At 39.2% G+C, this 22,536-nt stretch overlaps 1 long non-coding RNA gene across 3 annotated transcripts in view; it reads left to right on the top strand.

The window, feature by feature from the left end:
* The window catches only part of LOC122491288, a 57,601-nt gene that overhangs the window by 19,964 nt on the left and 15,101 nt on the right, over positions 1-22,536 (top strand). Inside the window, exons 1-3 of one of the 3 annotated variants that reach the window (XR_006299322.1) lie at positions 1,273-1,706; positions 9,013-9,116; positions 21,752-21,835. This is a non-coding gene — a long non-coding RNA (uncharacterized LOC122491288). Of the gene's footprint in view, positions 1-1,272; positions 1,707-9,012; positions 9,117-21,751; positions 21,836-22,536 lie in introns of those variants that run through there. The other 2 variants (XR_006299324.1, XR_006299323.1) reach the window with 2 other exon arrangements.

Below are 22,536 nucleotides of genomic sequence, written 5' to 3'. Positions count from 1 at the left end.
TGTTTTACTGAGGTAACATACAAACTGAAAAAGTAATTGTCAGCTTGGCATAATTTTGAGTAATTAAAATATTACATCTCAGTTATGTTTCTCAATTTATATGTATGTCATCTTTTCAACAAAATCTTCTTCAATAATAATAATAGCTGAGTCAGTTAAAACTCTTTCTTTGGGCAGAAAAAAACCACATTGACTGAAGTAAAAAGGAGGGTTTGATTGTGTAACTGAAAGTCATTCACACTGACCTGTGATGCCATTCGGCCCATTTCTCTCTCCCAGCATCTCTGCTCTCCTATTTGTCACTATACTAAGACATCCTTTCTTTCTGTGGTGGCCAAAATGGCTCCAGCAGTTACAGACCTTACATCTTTTCAACCTTAAGACCACCCGTGGAGAATGTCTGCCTCTGTCTTGGAAGTCTCAGCAAAAGTCTTGTTGCATTTTTGCCTTAGATTGGGTCACTTATCCATCCTTCAACGAATTAGCCTGGCCTGGGAAGTATGAGGAGTCAAACGGCTCAGGCCTGTGTCCAGTGTACCACCTGGAATTGGGGTGAGGCCTGAGCCAAAAAAACACACACAGCCTGAGAGTGGCTGATGTCCTACCCTGAAGAGAAATAAGGATATGGTTACCAAAATTAGAGGAATAGATTATGACTGCCCAGAATCAATAACAGTTCAGTGTGCTAATGTTTGTTCAGCACACAATATGTATGAAACCCCTTAAATATCTTCATTTATTTCCCTCAAAACAACCCTATAGCATAGGGACTGTTGTTATTCCAGTTTTCCAAATGAGGAACTGAGGTTCAGAGATGTCACACAGATTCAAACTCAGGTGGTCTGACTTCAGTGGCCAAGCACTTAAACCAAGATGGCTCTAGATAGCATATTTAAATTATGGACAATAAGATAGGAAAGGTGGAGGCATAAAATACCTGCTAACTGAATCTGTCCCTTTTTGTTAGGAGTACAATAGCTTTCCTGGGAGCCTTTAAATAGTAAATGTCCACTTATATTTCATTAGCCAGAGGTGAATCATATGTCAACCACTAGCTGGAAGACATTTAGGGAAATAGGTTTTTATAACTGGTTATTTTTCTACTCCAAAGAAAATTGAGGTCCTGCTTTTCAGAAGGAAGGAGGGAAAGACTATTGGATAGGCAATTAGCATACGTAATATTAATACTAAAACCCACTTCTCTGTTTATCCAATATTATGCAATCAACCACCCCCAAATCTAGTGACTTAAAACAATGATGACATTTAATTTGCTCACAAATTTGCATTTTGGCAGGGTTCAGCAGGGACAGGTTCTCTCTGCCCTATTCTGCATTAGTTGGACTGGCTCAAGGCTGAAGGCTAGATATGAAGCCTTACTCATTGAATCACGTATCTGGAGAATTATGGCTATTACCTGGTACCTCCACTGGACAGTGACTGGAACACCTTCATGTGGTGGCTCTTCTGTGTTCCTGCTTGGCTTCCTCACGATATGGTGGCTGAGTTCTAATAACAAAGGCAAAGTTCTGTTGCCTCTTATGACTTAGTCTGGAAGTCATATGGTTTCACTATTACTGCTGGAGCCATAGGCCTATGTCAATTCAAAGGAAGGGGACTTGGCATCTTATATTGTAAGAACATGCGAGATGGGATACATCTTGGTGCTATATATTGGTGCTACCTGTGGAAGATATAATCTGCCAGTAAGTGCTTACCTGCTACTAGGCTAATGTCTGAACATGAATATTTCATTTCTACAAACATCAACCAAAGCATTCTTTTTCCTTCCTTCCTTCCTTCCTTCCTTCCTTCCTTCCTTCCTTCCTTCCTTTTTTCTTCTTTCCCTCCTTTCTATTTTTTCTAGCATTTTTAAAAATTTTTTAACATTTTTACTTATTTTTTACTTATTTTTTTTATTTTTGAGAGACAGAGAGAGATAGAGTGTGAGCAGGGGAAGAAGAGAGGAGAAGAGAGAGAGGCAGACAGAACGTGAAGCAGGCTTCAGGCTCTGAGCTGTCAGCACAGAGCCCGACGTGGGGCTCGAACCCATGAACCGTAATATCATGACCTGAGCTAAAGTTGGACACTTAACCTACTGAGCCATTCAGGTGCCCCTAGAGTACTCTTTTTAAAAACAAAAGCTGGACCATGTTGTTTATTCTCTTAAAATGCTTCAGTTCTTCCTATTACAACTTAAATACAATAAAATCTTTTTACCATGGTTTGTGAGCCTGCTTTCTGTCTCTAATTTCATCTTATTTTATTTTCCCCCTCACTGGCTGTGCTTCTGTTAAAGGACATGTCAGTTGTGTAAACATTTCAGCTTCTTTTATGCTTCTAGTCCTTTGTACGTGCTGTTTGCTCCACCAGGGGCTCTCTTTTTCCAGTGCATTGAATGGACCCCGGATCATTCTTTACCTTCTTAGAAGGCTTCTAAATAGGTGATCAGCTAAGATGTTATATATCAACATTTATTTTTACTTATTTATTATTTACTTCACCCTCTGAAATGAAGCTTCACAGCTGTAGAAACCTCATCAGTTTGGTCATTGCTGTATATCTATGTATACTACTGTGCATGACATTTCATTGTACTCTGATGAGCTAGGTACTATTGTCATTGCCATATTACTGATAGTAACTGAAGCGCAAGGCCTTGTTGGGGAACAAGAATGTCCTGTCCCCTTCAAGGCCCTTCTGGCTGGACTAAGAATCAAATTGACATGAGACACATTGTCCGGAGAAAATCGAATTTAATAGTGTGTATACGGGAAATCCACACAGACATGGAAATTGCAAAGAAAGCAGCAAGGTGTCTTGAACTAAGGAGAAGGGGCCAAGGGTCTGGGACTTCAAAGGGAGGGAATGCAATGCTCAATAAGAATGAAAAGGAGTTAATGTTTGGTAAACAAATGTTTGCTGGGCCACTTAGAAGCAGTGGGACAGAGAGAACATTGATCAAACAGACCTTGCTAGGTTCCTCCCTGTCTATTATATCTACTTCATATCATAATGTAGTTATCTATGGTGACAACTCTTTCTGGAGCAGGTCCTCTATCTAATTTCTTTTTAGGCAGTTGTAGGGGAGGTAAAAAGCTTTTCCTAAACCTGCTGGATCTTGATTACTTTTAACTCAAAATAACCTTTATGCCAAAGTGGCATATTTGGGGGGGACCTGTCTCAAACTTCATCAACCAGTAGGTAGTAAGTAAATGACAAAACTAGGCCTGAAACCCAGGCACTTGGACTGCAAAAGCAATGCTCTGATTCACCATGTTCTAAGTGATTTGGTAAAAGAGAGAAAGCATGCATTGATTTGGCCTGTCATAGTTGATCAAGAAACAGCTTCATAGAGGTAAGGCCATTTGAACAGGGCCTTGAGTGATATATAAAACTTTGTTGGATGATAATGGGTAGATATATGACAGATAGATAGATGATAGTAGATAGATAGATAGATAGATGATAGTATGGTAGTAGATCGATAGCAAACATCATAGATAACATAGAAGATTGGTGGGTAGGTAGGTGGGTAGGTAGATCACTTACTGTAAGTTATGAGTCAAGTATTCTTCTAAGAGCTTTACAAATATAAAACCCATTTAAACTTGTCTTGCTGGATAATAGTGTCTTATTAAGAAAGAAAGATGGATAGTAATTAGTAGGGTGGTACTAATAGGGTGGTAATTATAAGGGAAGATTGCCCTTAGGATGGGAAAAGCTCCTAAATTTGTAAGCTGAGAGAGAAGAGGCAGCAGAGAATAAATGACTGATTGGAGAAAGAAGAGTTGGGGGACAGATGGAACATGTACTAGAGAAAAACACGAGGGGTTGAATCCAATTACAGACAAAAGTTAGACTTGGTAAGTGGATAGGTTTAAATACAGAGATGATTTCAGGCAGAGGAGAGGCCAGGGAAATAGATGGCATTAATTTCAGATGGTTTACTTTACTGAGGCTGTATATAGCTAGGGCAGATGATGGAAGGCACATAGGAAAAATTTGGAGCAGCCTCTCTGGGTAACATGACAAGGAACAAAGTAGGGTGAAATAAGATGGCTGTGTAGAATGAGGATTCAGAGTTTAGAAATCACGAATTATAGGGGCATCTGGGTGGCGCAGTCGGTTAAGCGTCCGACTTCAGCCAGGTCACGATCTCACGGTCCGTGAGTTCGAGCCCCGCGTCGGGCTCTGGGCTGGTGGCTCAGAGCCTGGAGCCTGTTTCCGATTCTGTGTCTCCCTCTCTCTCTGCCCCTCCCCCGTTCATGCTCTGTCTCTCTCTGTCCCAAAAATAAATAAACGTTGAAAAAAAAAATTAAAAAAAAAAAAAGAAATCACGAATTATATAGTGATGGCAAGTGGCACTATAAAGTGCCTTTGTCAAGCATTGCATGGCAGCCTACAGTGGAACTGAAGTTGATGTTTGGGCTTGCACAGTTGCTGAGAGCTGGATATGTGGATCCATGTGAAGGTCATGCTGGTCACATTTTGGTTTTTTTTTTTTTATTATTTTTTATTTTTTTATTATTTAAAAAAAAAATTTTTTTTTCAACGTTTATTTATTTTTGGGACAGAGGGAGACAGAGCATGAACGGGGGAGGGGCAGAGAGAGAGGGAGACACAGAATCGGAAACAGGCTCCAGACTCTGAGCCATCAGCCCAGAGCCTGACGCGGGGCTCGAACTCACGGACCGCGAGATCGTGACCTGGCTGAAGTCGGACGCTTAACCGACTGCGCCACCCAGGCGCCCCCATTTTGGTATTTTTGATTGCTGCTTTCAGGTTGGGTAAAGAGCCAAGTAAAGCCAAGAGAAAGGATAGAATCATGGGTCAAAGCAATATGAACAGAGGGTATGAATACTAGACTGAGAGCAAGGAGACCTGAGTTCCAACCCTCCCTCCACTTTCTAGAGGGTTGACCTTGGGTCATCTCCCTTAATTTCTTGTCTTTGTAACAAAAGCATTGAAGAAAATCAGGTCTCAAACTTGGTTATACGTAGAATGACCTGGGGAAATTAAAAAAATATATATTATTCTTGGTCCCTGTCTTCAAACAATTAAATTATATTGGGAGTGAAAAAAAATATTATTCTTGGGAGGCACCTGAGTGGCTCAGTTGGTTAAGCATCCGACTTCTGGTCGGGTCACGAGCTTATAGTTCATGAGTTGGAGCCCCGCATCAGGCTCCTCACTGACAGTGTGGAGCTTGCTTGGGATTCTTTGTCTCTCTCTCTCCCTTTCCCTCTGTTTGTGCCTCTCTCTCTCTCTCTCTCTCTCTCAAAATAAATAAGTAAACTTAAAAAATATATATATTATTTTTGGTCTCTCTCTTAGAACAATTAAATCAGATTTTTTTGTTTTGTTTTTTGTTTTAAAGCATGCCATTTGATTTACTTTCTACCCCATTTTTTTTGAGATATAATTCATATAACATTGTGTAAATTTAAGGTATACAAGGTGATGATTTGATATATGTATATACTATGAAATAATCACTGCTGTATGGTTTGTTAATGCATTTATCATCTCAGTTACCTTTTTTGTTTTGTAGTGAGAATTTTTTTAAGTTTATTTATTTTGAGGTGGGGGCAGAGAGAGTGGGAGAGAGAGCATCCCAAGCAGGCTCTGTGCTGTCAGCTCAGGGCCCAGCATGGGGCTTGATCTCACAAACCATGAGATCGTGACCTGAGCCAAAATCAAAAGTCAGACGCTTAACTGACTGAGCCACCCAGGCACCCCTGTAGTGAGAACTTTTAAGATTTATACTCTTAGTCACTTTTAAGTATACACTACATAACTACAGTCATCATGCTGTACATTAGATTCCCCATTCATGTTAGAACTAGAAGTTTGTACCCTTTGATCATCTTCACCCATTCTCCCCAGTTCCCACCCCTGTCAACCACCAATCTATTCTCTGTTTCTATGCATTTGGCTTTTTGTTTTTTTTTATTTTTTTTCGTTGTTGTTGCTGTTGTATATTCCACGTATAGGTGAGATTATATAATATTTCTTTATCTGTTTGGCTTATTCATTTAGCATAATGCCCTCAATGTCCAAACATGTTATTGCAATGCCAGGTGATTTCTATTGAGCAGCCAGAGTTTAGAACCACTAGGGTAGATGATCTCTAATATTTCTTCTCTGTTCTACTTGACTAGAGGTTTCAGTGAAGGCAAAAGCAAGCTCAGTTATAGTGAGTGAGTGAGCATGTGGGAAAAATAGGTCAGAAAGTGAAATTTCAAGTTGATGATGAAGTTTGGAGAAAGGCCCTCCACACAAGTGGTCCACATTACCCAGTGTTGAATTTTGTGGTGGCACAGAAAGAATTTTTTTTTACTGAATTTCTGTTAGGGCCACTGTGCAAGGAGTCCATAGAATAAATGCCATAGTCAAACAGTTGATAACACATGGGTTCTAGCCTGTGGTAATTTCAGCACTTACAGACCAGGCTAACATCATTGGGTCACCTTGGGCTAAGCTCAACTGACACTGATAAACTCACAGAACTTTGTCAGCTATTAATTCCTTTCATGCTTTCATTGGCTGTCACCCTTTAGTCTAGAATGCAGGCTCTTCAGGCATTTCTTTCTTATTTTCTTCATCCTGCTCTGTGCTTTTCCTCTCTGAGTCATCTTTTCATTGCTTCCCACTGCTGACCTCTCTCACAACCCTTTCTACTGCTTTCTGGAAATATTCTATTCTCTACAACATCCGTGATCTCTTCACAGAACTCACTGTATTCTTGTTCTAATGTAAACTTGGCTTTTCCTTGACATCATAACTTGTCAGGCAGCTTTCTTTAAAGATGCTAGCCATTCTTTCTTCATTTGTATCTCGGGGCCCAGAAGTGATATTCACTTAGACTTTCATTGTTACTTCCAAACCTTGATTCTCCTATCATGCCCCAAAAGCCCTCTTTCTTTGAGTTGTATGATACCCCACTCTAACACCCACTACCCTACCTCAATTATTCTGGTCACTTCCACATTTTGAGGGCTATGACAAGTGATTCCTCATCAAAAAGAATGTGAAATGAAAATTGTCTTCCTCTTATGTCTTCCAGTCCCCCACTGCCCTCTGTCTGAAAGGAACTATCATCAATTTTTGGATATCCTTCCAGAGATATTTTATGGAAACAGAATCATATGCATACATACATACACATATGTATACATATGTGTATGTATGTATGCATACATACAGGAGAACCAACCATGTGATTAGAGGGTTGGCACTTTCAGTCCCATCTCCTTGACCTCTGGAGAGGAGAAGGGGAACAGAGGTTGAATCAATCACCAATGACCAATGATTTCATCCATTATGCCTATGTAATGAAGACTCCATAAAAATCCGAAAGGAGTTGGTGCAGAGAGCTTCCAGGTTGGCAAAACAGAACTCTTCCATGTGCCACCATGCTGGGCCCCAAACTCCACTAGGACAGAAGATCCTTTATTTGAGACCTTACCCTATATATCTCTTCATCTGCTTGTTGATTGTATCCTTGAATATCTCTTGTAATAAACTGGTAATCTTGTGGGTAAATGGGTTTCCTGAGTTGTGTGAGCTGCTCTAGCAAATTAATCAAACCTAAGGAGGGAGTTGTGGGAACTTGAATTTATAGCTGGCCAGTCAGAAGCACGAACTTGTGATTGGTATCTGAAGTGGAGGGTAGTCTTGTGGGACTGAGCCCTTAACCTGTGGAATCTGATATTATCTCTGGGTGGTGTCAGAATTGAGTTGAATTGTAGGACACCTAGTTGGTGTCAGAGGCTTGATTGGTGGAGTGGGAAAAAAACCTCACACATTGGAACTGGGGGCAGAACCCTTACCTATCTTTGTAGTGTTTTGTTGCAGATTTTTACATTATAAGGAAAATAGACCTCTACTGATATATGAATTGAAATATATTTTTTCCTAGTTTGTTGAATGGCCATTTGGTTTTGGTGTTTGTTGTGTAGAACAATTTTATTCATATGTTATTTACCAATCTCTCCATTTTGCTATCTATATTTTATATCACGCTTATACTTTTCCTATTTTGAAATTCATTTTAAAAATTCCTATGCAACATGGTGACCATAGTTAATAATACTGTATTGCATATTTGAATGTTGTTGAGAGTAGATCTTGATCTCATCACATGCACACCAGAACTTTGTAAACATGTGGTGATGGACATTGACTAGACATTGTGATCATTTTGCATTATATAAAAATACCAAATCATTATGTGGTACACCTGAAACCAATATAATATTTTATGTCAATTTTACTTCAATTAAAAAAAAGAAAGAAATTCACAATAGTTTTGGTAGAAAAATACTTGAAATATATTTTATTATTATAAAAATTGAGGATTTTCTCAATATTCCACTTAATGTGAATTTTGTCAATAAGTGTCAACTAAGAAAAAATTTTGTTTCTTCCAGTACTTCAGTTTTTATGTGAAAAGTTTTGGTCTGGGGCACCTGGGTGGCTCAGTCAGTTAAGTGTCTTACTTTTGACATCAGCTCAGGTCATGATCTCATGGTTCATGAGAGATTCAGCCCTGCGTTGGGCTCTGCACTGTAGAGTGGAGCCTGCTTAGGATTCTCTCTCCCCTCTCTCTCTCCCCTCCACCACTGCCTCTCAAAACAAAAAAAGTTAAAAAAAAAAAGTTTTCATCCATCTAAAATCCTAGCCTTCTAACTCCTGCCACCATCTTGAATCACTTCAGTGCTAATAACCTTTTCAACCTCCCAACCACCACGGTCCTTGCTGTCTTCTCTCCAACAGCCACCTCTCTTCCCACCACTTACCACCATATCCTGGAGCTTCTCATCCCCTGTGAGACCCTTCTCTTTTACTGAAAACTTAAACCTCTCCCATTCCACTCCCTCATCACAGTCCCTTACCCTTTTATGTTTCTTGCAGTCCTAATTTGACTACATATTCATAATAGTTTTCTCAAGACCTCTGACCCTTACTGCCTCCTTTTTTTCTCATATTGTCTGTCTCTCCTCCTAGGCAGGACCACATAATGACTTTCATGAGACCTAGGGATTTTTGCCTTGATGGACCCCTTTCTCCACTAAAAAAAGGAAGAAAAATTACAATTGCACTTATAAAAGGTAAATATAACAGTTTCTTTGACTTAAAAAGTTTATTTTTTCTTCTGATTCTGAAAGAAATTAAAACATTTTTGTGGACCTAGACCGTGTGCCTAAAGTATTAGTAGGCTCTTGCTTCCAGGCACTGATTTACTGCTTACCCACTTTCTCAGCACCACCTTCTGCTCTCTTGGCCCCTTGCTTTTCTGATTATCTGCACTGCTAAACCTCAAAGCTATATGAATCTTTTGCATGATACTAGAGAAAAATCATAAAGGGGATTGATGCCATTACAGATTTAGGTCTATGACATGAATTGAGCCCTTAACAGTGTTTAATAATTTTTCTACATGACTCTGATCAATTATCTGCGTCATTTATATTAGCGCATATTAGCTATTTCAAATCATTTTGCATTCTATTCAACTAAGAGGAAATAAAGCCTGAACTCTCTTAACTCCCCATTGTTCTATGATCTGATTAGCCTTGACTAGGCTTAAGATTTAGTGGCTTAAAACAATTCTTTTTCTCCAGTTGTTCTGTGGGTTGCTGGGTAGTTCTCATTTCGGGTGTCTCATGTGATTGCAGCTTGACCAAAGATAGTCAGCCTGGCCTATAGACAGTTGAAGATTAGACTTGGCTGGATGCCCAAGATGTCTCTCCCACAAGGCTGGCAACTGTTGTTGGTTGTAAGCTAAGAGCTGGGCTGGGGATATCGAGCAGAGCACCTATATGGGACTAGCCTCCAGTGGCTCTGTGTGCCTGCTCACAGCATGTTGTCTAGGTCTGAAAGGGAATGTCCCAAGATCAAGTATTCCCAAATGTGGTCAGAAGTGCTAGAAGTCCCAGAATGTCAGTTCTACTGCATTCTGCTGGTCTAGCAAGTCATTAAACACAGCTTAGATTCAAGGGTAAGACCATCTTTTGATGAGGGAGTGACACGGTTACATTATTAAAGGACATATGGAAAGAAAGTGTAATCTGCCACATCCTAATACAAAATTAGTCACCTCTTTCCCCATTTTTATTTGCTTCATTCCCATCCCATTCTTTATATCTTTTCATGCCTGATCTTTTAACATAGCCTGTTCTTAGCCTTCCCACCTCTTCAGAGACCTCATTTTATCAAGTATCTTCCCTCTGTGTGTTCAGTCTTTCCCTCTACTGGTTGCTTTCTTATGAATATCCTCAATTCTCACTCTTAAGAGTAATTAACTTTGGATCTATATTCTACCACAGATAAATGTCTTATATATTTGTTTTAATATGTAAACACAATGTTTGAAAATTTGATCTATCCTTATTGATTTCATCTTTCTGACCTTTTCTTCATTGCTCAATTTACTGGACATTGGATATGGACTACCATCCCTACCACCATGTTGAAACTATTCTTTTTGTTACTAAAGACTTCCTAATTGCCTAATCGAACAGGCACTTTATTTTTTTTTTTTAATTTTTTTTTTCAACGTTTATTTATTTTTGGGACAGAGAGAGACAGAGCATGAACGGGGGAGGGGCAGAGAGAGAGGGAGACACAGAATCGGAAACAGGCTCCAGGCTCTGAGCCATCAGCCCAGAGCCCGACGCGGGGCTCGAACTCACCGACCGCGAGATCGTGACCTGGCTGAAGTCGGACGCTTAACCGACTGCGCCACCCAGGCGCCCCATCGAACAGGCACTTTAAAATCTTTAAACTTTTGGTAGTGTTTGAAGATATTGATTACTCCCTTGTTCTTGAGACTATTTATGGGCTTTTATGAATACTTCTTTACTGATTTTCTTTTCTTTTCTTTTTCTTTTTATTTTTTTTTTCTTTTTCCTTTTCTCTTCTTTTCTTTTTGAGAGAGAGAGCATGCACAAGTGAGGGAGAGGAGCAGAGGGATAGAGAATCTAAAGCAGGGTCCACACAAATGCAGGGCTCAATCCGACATCCCTGGGATCATGACCTGAGCCAAAATCAAAGGTCAGTTGCTCAACTGACTGAGCCACCCAGGCACCCCTCTACTGGTTATCTATATGACTTCTTGGAACAATATAAGTGCTAAAGTCTTAGAGAATGAAAGTAATGAATAGGGTAGTATTGAGGCTGTGTTGTTGTTGTTGTTGTTGTTGTTGTTGTTTAAGCTGGAAACCACAGTCTGGAAAAAGAAAACAGCAATTCTCTTGTAGGTTTAGGACTTGTAGAAGGAAGCAGCCCTTACTGGAATTGACTGCAAGGGAAGGAATCTGGAGAAGGCTAAATTTCAGTTAAGACAAGAAGGTGAAAGAAACCTTAGATAAGAACCTACCTTGACATAACAATTATGGTGAAGTCATGTTAGTATGAGGAAAGAGCACTATAAATGCATCTGAAATAAAATTTGTTCAAACTAGCAGTGGTAGTACAAACCATTTACCATGGTTTCCAAGTTACTATTCTAGAATAGATGCGGTATAGTTAATGCATAATCAATTAATTATGGCTTGTCTAGAAAGACTACTAAAATTCCAGATGATAGTGCTTGATTATGTACTTATTCAAGAATTTTAATTAAGTGGAATTAATTCACTTAATGATGTAATGAACATAATGATCTTAAGAAGAACTTACAGTCTGACCTCCCCTAGCTGGAGAACAATTGTCCCAGAAGACTCGTTTTAGTACTGACTTATACTTGCTCGTATAATCAAGTAGTCAGTCAGATATAAACCTCCTTGAATTTAATTTATATACCATTTTCTTCTTTATTTCCTATCTAAAATGGTCTAAAATGGTAAGAATTTAAGGAGCAGTTAGTTGTTAATTACAGTAAAATCATATTTCAAATTACCATGAATTTGCTTTGAAATGTGGGAAAAAGACTTTCAGTGTTGACCGTGATAGACTGAAATTCAAAAAGAATAAAAGCAAAAATGTACCATAATTGCTGCTGAAACAGAAGCTATTGATTTCTTCCCCATCATCTTATCAAACAGACAGTGAAAGGAGAAAAATACAAGTTCAAAGGGACCAGCAACTCAGGTATTGGGCAGGAACTTCGAGTGAAAATTTCAGCCTCATTAAAAACATTTAAAGGAACCAACTTGTCTTCATGTAGGAATCATTATTCTCAGTTTGAGTTCATGCTCTGGAGTCTTTCACCTTTTCAGAAGGGTGCATTCTGTGCAATTCTAAGAAGTGCTTCTTTAATGGGAGGGATTTATGTTAAGTTAGTTCAGGAGAGGTAGACAATTGTGGAGCCTTTTTAATGGACTACAAAAGACTGTCAAGTAATTAAATAGATTTCTTTTCCTTTAGACTGTTCCATGGTTTTAAAAACACTCCACTGAGCATGTAAAATCAATTTCCATTACTGGCCTTGACCTTTGCAGTTTTATAAACATGTTTTTCCCTGGGTTTGGAATGTGGTTCAAAGGCAATAGTAGAAGACTGGAGGATAAGATAGGTCATTGTAATAAAAGTTACTGCTTTTACAATGAAAATCTTTTCACACAGGCATTCATTCAACTGTGTATATTATAAATATAATTATGTAAGTATCTGCTTCTCTGTGTTTATATTGTATATGCATATGTGCATTTATATTAGAGGCAGGATTTTTATTTTATTGCTCTCTAATTAAAAAAAAAAAATCTTTGTTTTCACTGCTCAAGGTATTTTTCCCTTTCCCATTCCAAGAAAGTAGCCAAACCATTGTGTTCCTTTGCCCCAAGGGCTTTGGGTTGCTGAATGGAAAGCAGATGTTGCCAGAGGACAGCTTCATTCCTTTTTTTTTTTTTTTTTTTGGTTTTGTTTTGAAAGACTAGATCCATTGTGGGACCCATTCTCTTCTCTGGAAGAGAATAAAGATGAGGGCTTTATTGGGGGTGTGGTATTGGGGGTGGAAACAGAACTGGATATAGGTAAGCAAATCCTTGAGTTCAGCAGGAGGAAGGGGGTTTAGGTGGTTTCCAAAAAAGGTAGCACAGGTCCTACTTGTTAACTCCCAGTTGGGTGGATTGCTATAGGATGCTAGGGAAGAGGGGCTCTAGGAGTTATGGCCAGGAACTGAGATGACAGAGACCTTTGTTCAAGTTGTGAGTACAACTTCCTTCAGGGACAAATCATGTGACCTTGGACAGTGAAAATATCAGTGGGGATCAGTGGAGACCATAAGCCAATATGTTGGAGTGCAGAAGACATCCTCACTCCCAACCTTTGTATCAACTGGAAATGTGAATGGAGGAGGTCAGTCCAGAAATGACTGAAATGGAATTTCCTGCCAGCTGATTGGTACTCTAAGCAGCTCAGTTGGATTTAAACAAAATAAAGAAATGTGCTGTCTTACACTCAGAATTATGGTGAAATTTTCACTGTCCTTTATTTTCCCCACACTTCATCTTTAAGATAGCAATTATTTATTTATTTTTTAATTTTTTTTCAACGTTTATTTATTTTTGGGACAGAGAGAGACAGAGCATGAACGGGGGAGGGGCAGAGAGAGAGGGAGACACAGAATCGGAAACAGGCTCCAGGCTCTGAGCCATCAGCCCAGAGCCCGACGCGGGGCTCGAACTCACGGACCGCGAGATCGTGACCTGGCTGAAGTCGGACGCTTAACCGACTGCGCCACCCAGGCGCCCCTAAGATAGCAATTATTAAACTCACTTTGCAGAGTTGTTTTAGCATTAAATTAGATGACATGTACAAAGTGACTATATCAAATCATCTATGTTCAATAAATTTTCACCAGGAAATATTCATATGTGTACATACTGTTGCAAGAATAGAATCAGGTGCTAGGTTTTCAAAGAAGTACAAGACATACTTCTGGTTCCCAAGGATTTTATTATAATTAGAGATGCAGATTAAGTATATAGGACTATCTAGAAGTACTAGGTTTATATCTCTAAGCAAGAAATGCAGGCAGTTGAAACATGGGGAGGACCAGAGGAAAATTGAATGGAAGAGTTTGGAAGCAGGAATCATGACACAGAACAGAAAACCTACAGGAAACTTAGAAGAGAAGATGGCAACTTTAGGCATGAAGAGAATTTGAGTATGATGCCATCACTGGAAAATTTCACCAAGATATAAATAGTTATTCATACAATATTTGGACAGTAGGCTTAGATTTTTTTCCCTGTGCCTTTTTCCCCCTCAGTTTTTTAAAAATCTTTAAAAATCAAAGCTATAGGTGCACAAGGCTTAAATAATAAAATAACAGGATAATACAAACCACCACCACCACCAACAAAAACAACTTTAGTCTCTCTCATCCATTTCTCTTTACCCAGAAGCAACCACGTTTAGCTCTTTTATTTTTTCTTGGGTATATGACCTTCCTTTTTGTAAATAAAATTTTTATTCTTGATTTTTTTAATTTCAGTCATTATCTATTGATATTAATATATCCCATTTTGGAAGATGATGATTTTTCTTTAGTCCTCATGCCTATACCTCACTCTGTCACATGCCTATTTTTTTTTTTGCTCCCCCCATTTCTTCTATAGTTATTTCATAATTTGGGTTGGAGAAAAATTATTGCATTACTATTATTATTATTATGATAAATGCTATTATTCACAGCTATGCCTTGTAGAATGTAATGATTAATACAAGTATGATTATTCCTCCCACTCACAGCTATGTTTTTCCTGGATTAAATAATTGTCCTGAAATTGTTTAAAATTAGTTTTCTGTGTATTTCTAACTGCAACTATCTGCCAGTTGCTTAAATCTCTTCCTGGTATGTTCAGACACGTACGTTATTCTGGCTTTGCATATCCTTGAAGCACCCTAACCTGCCCTAATCTAGAAAGGCTATCTTCAGGGCCTCTCTACACCTATGACCATGGGATTGCTCTTGACCAGGATCTTGTAATTTCTTCTACCTCTCTCACCTGTAGAATTCCTGACTCCAGGGTCTTATGTCTTCCTTGTTTTTGGTCTACCCATTGTGAAGCATAGCTTTTAAGTGATTATCTGACAGAGGGTACAGGTAATGTAAAATTTTTGATACACTGAGTATCTGAAAACATCCTTATTCTTCCTCATACTTAACTTGACAGTTTGGCTGAATAGAGACATCTGTTGAGAAATATTTTTCCTCAGAATTTTTAAGGTGTTGGTCTTCTACTTCCAGTGTGCTGCTGAAAAATCCAAAGCTATTCATATTCTCCATCTTTTTAGGTGACCATCTATCCCCAGCCCCCCACCTGGAAGCTTGCCTTTGTCCCAGTGTTTTAAGATTTCACAATGACATGACTTTGGTGTGGTTTATTATCAGCCATTGCCTGGGTACTCTGGATTCTCTTTTAGTCTGCATACTTAGGTCATTCTGTTCTGGGAAATACACTTGAAATGTTTCATAAGTAACTGTCTCCCTTCATTTTCTCTGTGCTGTTTCTTGGGAACTCCTTTCATCTAATGTTGACCTTGTGAATTTGTCCTCTAATTTTCTCATTTTTTTTTCTCCTCTTTTCCATTCTTTATCTTTTTTGGCTCTGCTTTCTGAGTGATTTCTCCAGTTTTTATCTTCTGACACTTTTATTGAGTTTTTCATTTATGCCATTGTTATTTTTTAAATTTCTAATATCATATGTTTATTTACTGATTTTTTTTTAAAACAGGCTATACTTGTTTCATTGAAACAGAGTCTTCTCTTACCTCCATGAAGATGTTAGTAATAAAATGTTTTCTTCTCTTATATTGTCTGATTCTTCCAGTTTGCTTATACTGTAACTGTATTCTCTGTTTTTTGTATTAAAGATGTCTTAAGTATCTGGTGATCCTTTGCGTTTGCACATATTTAAGAGTGTGGCACACTTAGAGTGTGATAGCAGAGATTGCTGGCTTTGTTGTAGGGAGATCTGTCTGGGAAAGTGCTAATATAACTGTATTCAATGATGCACATGTTCTATATGTACACTGTCCAATATCATAGCCACTATGTATCAATCACTAGTGCCACTGAGGAACTGATGGTTAAATTTTACTTAATTTAATTAATCAAAGTTTTAATGTAAATCATTACAAGTGACTAGTAGCTACTATATTGGACAATACAGGCCTATGGTTTCTCTTTGAATTTTTTCCTTAATGAATTGAGTTGGATTCATCAGATAGAGAACTTTTTTTTTTTAAGTTTATTTATTTTGACAGAGAGACAGAGAGAGAGAGTCAGGAAGGGGCAGGGAGAGAGGGAGAGAGAGAGAAACTCAAGCAGGTTCCAACTGTCAGCACAGAACCTGATGTGGGGCTCAAACTCATGAACCGTGAGACCATGACCTGAGCTGAAATCAAGAGTCAGCCCCTTAACCAACTAAGCCACCCAGGTGCCCCTAGAGAAAGATCTTTGAATGTTTTTCTGGAAGGTTAGGCTTTGATTGCTACCATTCTGAGAGCCACATAGAGATGGAGGACTGGGGGCAGGGATGATTTTCATTCCCAATATGCCAACAGCCACCTATTCTTAATTTTCTGCTTAGTATTGCAGCACCCCCCAACTCTCCCAGAGTTCTCTGGCTTAGCTTTTCTAGAAGATAAACTTATAGGCTTTTGTTGTGGGTAAATAGGGGATTTGAGGCTCTAACTGTGTCTTCTTCTTGGTTCTGCCTTCAGTGCTATTTCCAGAGCTGTCTAGTGCCATCAGTTCCCAAAGCTTGTTTGTAATCAATGCTTCTCAGCTTTCCCCCTCCCCCCCCCCCCACTTTTTGATATTATGTCTTTCCTCATACTTTGTCCTTATGATTTGATGTTTTGGAAAAATAATATTTATCATGTTTTAGTGGGATTTCAGAAAAGTATAAAAAACAAATGTGCATGTTCAGTCATCATCTTTACTCCACAGTTAAGTTGTTTCATATGTGGGTTGTCTTTGCCCATTCAGGCTGCTATAACAAAAGTACCGTAGACTGACTTAAACAACCAACATTTGTTTTTTGTGGTTTTGGAAGCTGAGAAGTTCAAGATCAAGGTGCTGGCAGATTTAGTGTCTGGTGAGAACACTAATCCCATTGATGAGAGGCTCCACCTCATGACCTAATCACCTCCTAAATGCCCTACCTCCTAATATCATCACTTTGACGGTTAGGATTTCAGCATATGAATTTGGGGAAAAGGATTATCTACAATGTCATCCAACTATTGTTAATTTAGAAATCATACCTCCCAGAATACTTTCAAATTTGTAAAATGTTTTTGCATTAAAAAAAAAATAAACTCCATCAGCTGACTTCTATAAGCATTTTAAACATCTACTGAGACTGAATCAGGAAATTGAATAGGTCTCCCATAACAGGAGAGACTTTGATCAGGTTCAAATATTAGGTAGATTTTTATCTCTAAGAAAAAATTTGGGTAAAACTATACCATCTATTCAAATATATGTAATTAACTTTTTGAATTAATTAAACAGCCCCCCCTGTAACAGGAAAGACTTTGTAAAGACTCAAATACAAGTCAATTCCTTCTATTTCTTTGGGATAATTTTTGAGAAAGCATCATTTATATTCAAGTTAATATTGTATTTAGGCAAATCTATATAAAATATAAAGCATGGGTGTAACCTAGTCAGCACTAGTGTGTTTTCTTTCCTTGTCTCCCACTGAGCGGAGGTCAATAATGATGGTTAGATTTTTGTGGGGGTGCATATTCAGATTACCATGATTTGCAGAAAATAAAGTAATATTTTTTGTTCATCCATATTTATGGAATTGGGCATAAGCCCAACATATATTCAAATTTTTTTAAATGTCTTTTTATTTTATTTTTGAGAGAGAGAGTGAGACAGAGCATGAGCAGGGGAGGGCCAGAGAGAGGGAGACACAGAATCTGAAGCAGGCTCCAGGCTCCGAGCTGTCAGCACAGAGCCCAATGTGGGGCTGGAAACCACGAACCGTGAGAACGACCTGAGCTGAAGTCGGATGCCCAACCGACTGAGCCACCCAGGCGCCCCAAATATTTAAAAGAATATATGACAAGCGAGGTCAGTAGAGTTATGGGCAGAGTAAACCATTTAACTTTATAAAGTAATGTGGGTTTTTTTTTTAATGTTTATTTTTGAGAGAGAGAGAGAGAGAGAGAGAGAGAGAGACAGAGAGAGACAGAGAGAGAGAGAGAGCGTGAATAGGGAAGGGTCAGAGAGAGGGAGACACAGAACTGGAAGCAGGCTCCATGAGCACAGAGCCCAACATGGGACCAAACTTACAGATTGCGAGATCATGACCTGAGCCCAAGTCGGATACTTAACTGACTGAGCCAGCCAGGAGCCCCTAAAATGATATGTTTTAAACTTATTTCAGTTTGGAAGTTATATGGAGTTGGATGATTTATTTCTGCTCCTCATTTTCTAACTCTAAGATGACTTTCCATGCAAAATAAAGATGGTCATTCATCTCCTATCCACTACAGGTAAGGCCAGTCAAGGTCCATGCTTAGAACTTTCAAAGTGCTCCGGTCTTCTCCAAGATTGTGACCTTGGGGCATAAGCCACCAGAGCTGCCTGGTTTTGCTAACATGACCTTTGTATGCTAAAATGAACCCCTTTTCAATAGATTGCTCTTCTGATTTTGTTAAATCTAGAATTTGACTTCTGTGTAAATCTTAGTGGTCAAGAAATCACACTTGTGCTTGTTTTTCTGTTTAGTGCTTAAAGCCAGCACCCCACGCACGTTGTTCTGCCTTTTCCATAAACTCTTACTCTGCCTCAAATCTGTACCTCACAGTTAAATATCTAATTCTACAGTGTGTGGTTGGTACTTTGCTTCAGATAGTCCTTACTCCCTGTCTGCTGCTCTCCCCTTGGCATCTAACTAAATTGTGATGGTTCAGAAGACAGGAGTCATGCTTGATATGTCTTTGTAACCTCCACAGTGCCACATATGTGGAGGCATTCAGATTATGCTTTATTTTACCATGATACAGAACTGTGATGTGTGCCACCACTTATCTTGTACATCCTCTGTTCCAAATGCCGTGGAGGCGCTTTACATATTATTTTGCATCCTACATAGATCCTGCAAGGGAACTGATATTCTTATCTAATTTCTCAGTTGAATCTGACACTTAGAGGAAGCAAGTAACTTACAAATAGTTAGTAGGCATCAGAGTCAAGATTTGGACTCAGATTGAACCCAGGACTTGAATCCATGTTCTTTCTACTACTGTATATCCACTTGCCTCATTCTCAGATTTCACATAGAATTCAAATAAGCATATTATAGCAGCATTACTTAGCTTTCAGCCAGATTTTATTTTGGGCTACTAACATAGATGAAATCCAAGTCCTAGCTGATGACTTCCAATGTTAGCTCTGCTCTTTTGAGAATTAGGTGACCAACTTTCTGAGCAAAAGTACTTGTCTTGGGGTGCCTGGGTGGCTCAGTTGGTTAAGCGTTCTACTCTTGATTTTGGTTCGGGTCATGATCTCATGATTTGTGAGATCGAGGCCCTCATCGGGCTCTGGGCTAACAGCAAAGGGCCTGCTTGGGATTCTTTCTCTCCCTATCTTTCTGCTCCTCCCCCATGCACTCACCCTCTCTCTCTCTTTCTCTCTCTCTGTCTGTCTGTCTCAAAATACATAAATAAACTTAAAAAACAAAAGTACTTGTCTCTTTAGGGCTACTGGAAGCTGGTGAGAGAGCCCAGGAGTGTCAAGATATTATCAGTGAACAGTCTGGTTTTAAAACCCAGGACTTCCCCTGAGTCCAACAATGGCAGGACTATGTAGTGATGTAGGGTCTAACTTGTCCCTTCATTTCCTTCTCTGCATTTCATTACTCCCACATTTTTAAAACAACACTTCCTCTATGATATAATAATGGGCAAGCACTCTGAGTTTTCAAGTGACAAGTGAGTGCCAGGAATATTTTATTTGTCTTGGAAAGATATAAATTCCTAGGTCTATACAGATTCCAGTGGCTTTCAGAGAGACAGAGCATGCTGCTCTCCTTAAGAAAGGCCACCAATGGGAGTGATTTCTGGTGATGCAATGCTGATATTTTAGTACCATTCTGGAGAGGGAAGAGGTGGGGTTTCTCTGGAGCCAGATGAACTCACAATTAGTTCTCACCCAGGCTGCTTAAGCAATTATGATGAAACCAAATCACATTACTTTTTTCTTCTACTCCTGATAAAAGCCTCAACTCGGTTCCTTCTGCCCCATAGGGCACTTGGCTGGCCATTATTCCTAACACTATAGACGCTATTCTTTGCTTCTGTTTCCAAGCTACAACTGTCACAGTGTAAAATAAGAAGTGTGGGGGGAATAATGCACACCTCTCGGTCTCACTACTTCAGAGGCACCTAGCAACCCAGTCTCCAGGCAAGCAGCACGAATCTCCCGGGTAGTTTACTGCCCACTCACAGCAGAGGCGGCGTGCTCTCTGCAAATAGCCTACGTCTTTGCCATTGCCAGCTTGGTGGTGGGGTGGTAGTGTCATTTGGTATCCTTAGGGATATTTGGTTCTTGTTCTGGGAAGACTAGGACAAAGCAATGACAATTTCCCCAAAGCTGTTTATGGAATCAGAAATGAGGTCAAGCAGTTCTGTACTTGGGGTTGCATAGTCTAAAATCAAAAGCAATCATTTTCAATCTTTGTATTTTTGGTCTTTGACACATTTCTGTCACGAATTTTCCAAAATGTTCATGACACTCTTCTAAAGGAGGAAAAGAGTGTTTCCCAGTTGTATCTATGCAATGAACAACCCTCCTGGCCATCTTGTCCGCCTATCAACACACCAATAAAACATTCCCATAGTTTTTACCAAATCTACTTCCTCCCTGCAAAATGTTAATTGGGCTGAAGACAACCCTGAACTGGTTTACCAACCAGCCACATGAATTTTCCATTTCAGGCTCATGTACCACAGGGCCTTATGTACGGATGTTGAGCTTCTAATTTGCTTTCTTTACCTCAGGGAACTGTTAAAGGTTCTTTGCTTCTTTACTACTTGTATTTCATCTGCATTTTAACCCTCCCCTGGAGTGAAAGCCCTGGAGAATGGAAGTTACCTCTCTTTTGGAGGGAAACCAGTCTTTTCCTGTGGTGACTGATTAAAGAATGGAAGGACATGCAGAGCCTGATCTAGGAAACAGTGCTGCTGGATAGAGGGCTGATCCCAAGATATCAGGAAGGGAATAGGTTTAACCTTCAAGTCATCCCTCTCTCACTCACCAAACAGTTATGGAATTCCTACCATGTTTTAGGCCCTCTGCTAGGAGCAAGGGAGACAAATACAAATAAAAAATCTTACTGACAAACTCATATTCTGCGGGATATTTTAGTGAAAACAACAGGAACAATGTCAGACTCACTGTATACAAGCACGTTTAAAGTGCTTTGGGAGCTCAGATGGGATGGGAGTGCTCTCTAGGGAGGCAGGAGGGGAGAGAGAGTGAGATTTATACAATTTGATTTTTAATAATAGCTCTGTTAAACATTGTTTCACGACATTCCTGAAAAATTCACACTTGGCTCCTATGAGCTGTTGAGAACCTGCTCCAGCCACACCTTAGGACGAAGGTGAAATTGGGAAGTGTAGGTATATCTTGTAGCTGCCAACTATGAAGTTTGGGCTCTCCATAGGTCAGGATAACTTGAAATTTTAATGTTTTTGTTTCTCTTGTTTTATGTATTTTTATTTTCTCCCACCAGAGAAGGTGATTAACTTTAGTTTTTCCTTATTTCAGAGGCTTTTCTATTGCTCGGCCAAAACTCTTTCTCTAAAGAGCTAGACTTGACAATAGGACCACCTGGATACGGCCAAGGAGAAGGTTAGTAATGATCATTGTAGACTCAGACCAGAGGGCCATTCTTGAATGTATTTTGTGAGATCCTTGTGAATTTCAAAAGATTCTTGGTGGAAAGAATAAGCCTAAAAAAAAGACTGAAATTGGGGGTGGGTGGCTGGGGGGGATGGGTTAAATGGGTGACTGGCATTAAGGAGGGCACTTTTTGAGATGAGCACTGGGTGTCATATGTAAGAGATCAATCAGTGGGTTCTCCTGAAGCTAAGACTACACTGTATGTTAACTAACTTGAATCTAAATAAAAATAAAACAAATAAACAGAAGACTGAAATTGACTTTCTCCCCAACTAAGTAGCAGAGAGTTCAGCATAATTTAACTATTTTAGAGAAGTTAAGAGAAATGATGTTTCTTACACTCCAGTGTTGTGGAATAAAACTGATGCCTGTTCCAGCTATAGGTCATACATGCTTTTTTTAACCAAAAATGTGACCTGATTGTATTTAAAATTTAGAAGGATAATTGTCACCCACATAGAGAAGGAATTGGAAGGAATTTTTCTCACTCTAAAATGAGACTAGTTAGGTGTGAGCATCTACCATGTTAAGGAGAACAATCAGGGTAGTCTGTGTGAATAAAGAGGAGAGGACAGGCTCCATAATATGTCAGAGGATAAATGACAAAGGGTGGAATACAATGTGAGTTGCTCTGACTTAGAGGCAAATGC

This window comes from Prionailurus bengalensis, chromosome C2 (assembly GCF_016509475.1).
Source record: "Prionailurus bengalensis isolate Pbe53 chromosome C2, Fcat_Pben_1.1_paternal_pri, whole genome shotgun sequence".
NCBI classification, from domain to species: Eukaryota; Metazoa; Chordata; class Mammalia; order Carnivora; family Felidae; genus Prionailurus; species Prionailurus bengalensis.
The sequence above is the reverse complement of the archived record's forward strand: the minus strand, read 5'-3'. Positions and strand labels throughout refer to the sequence as shown.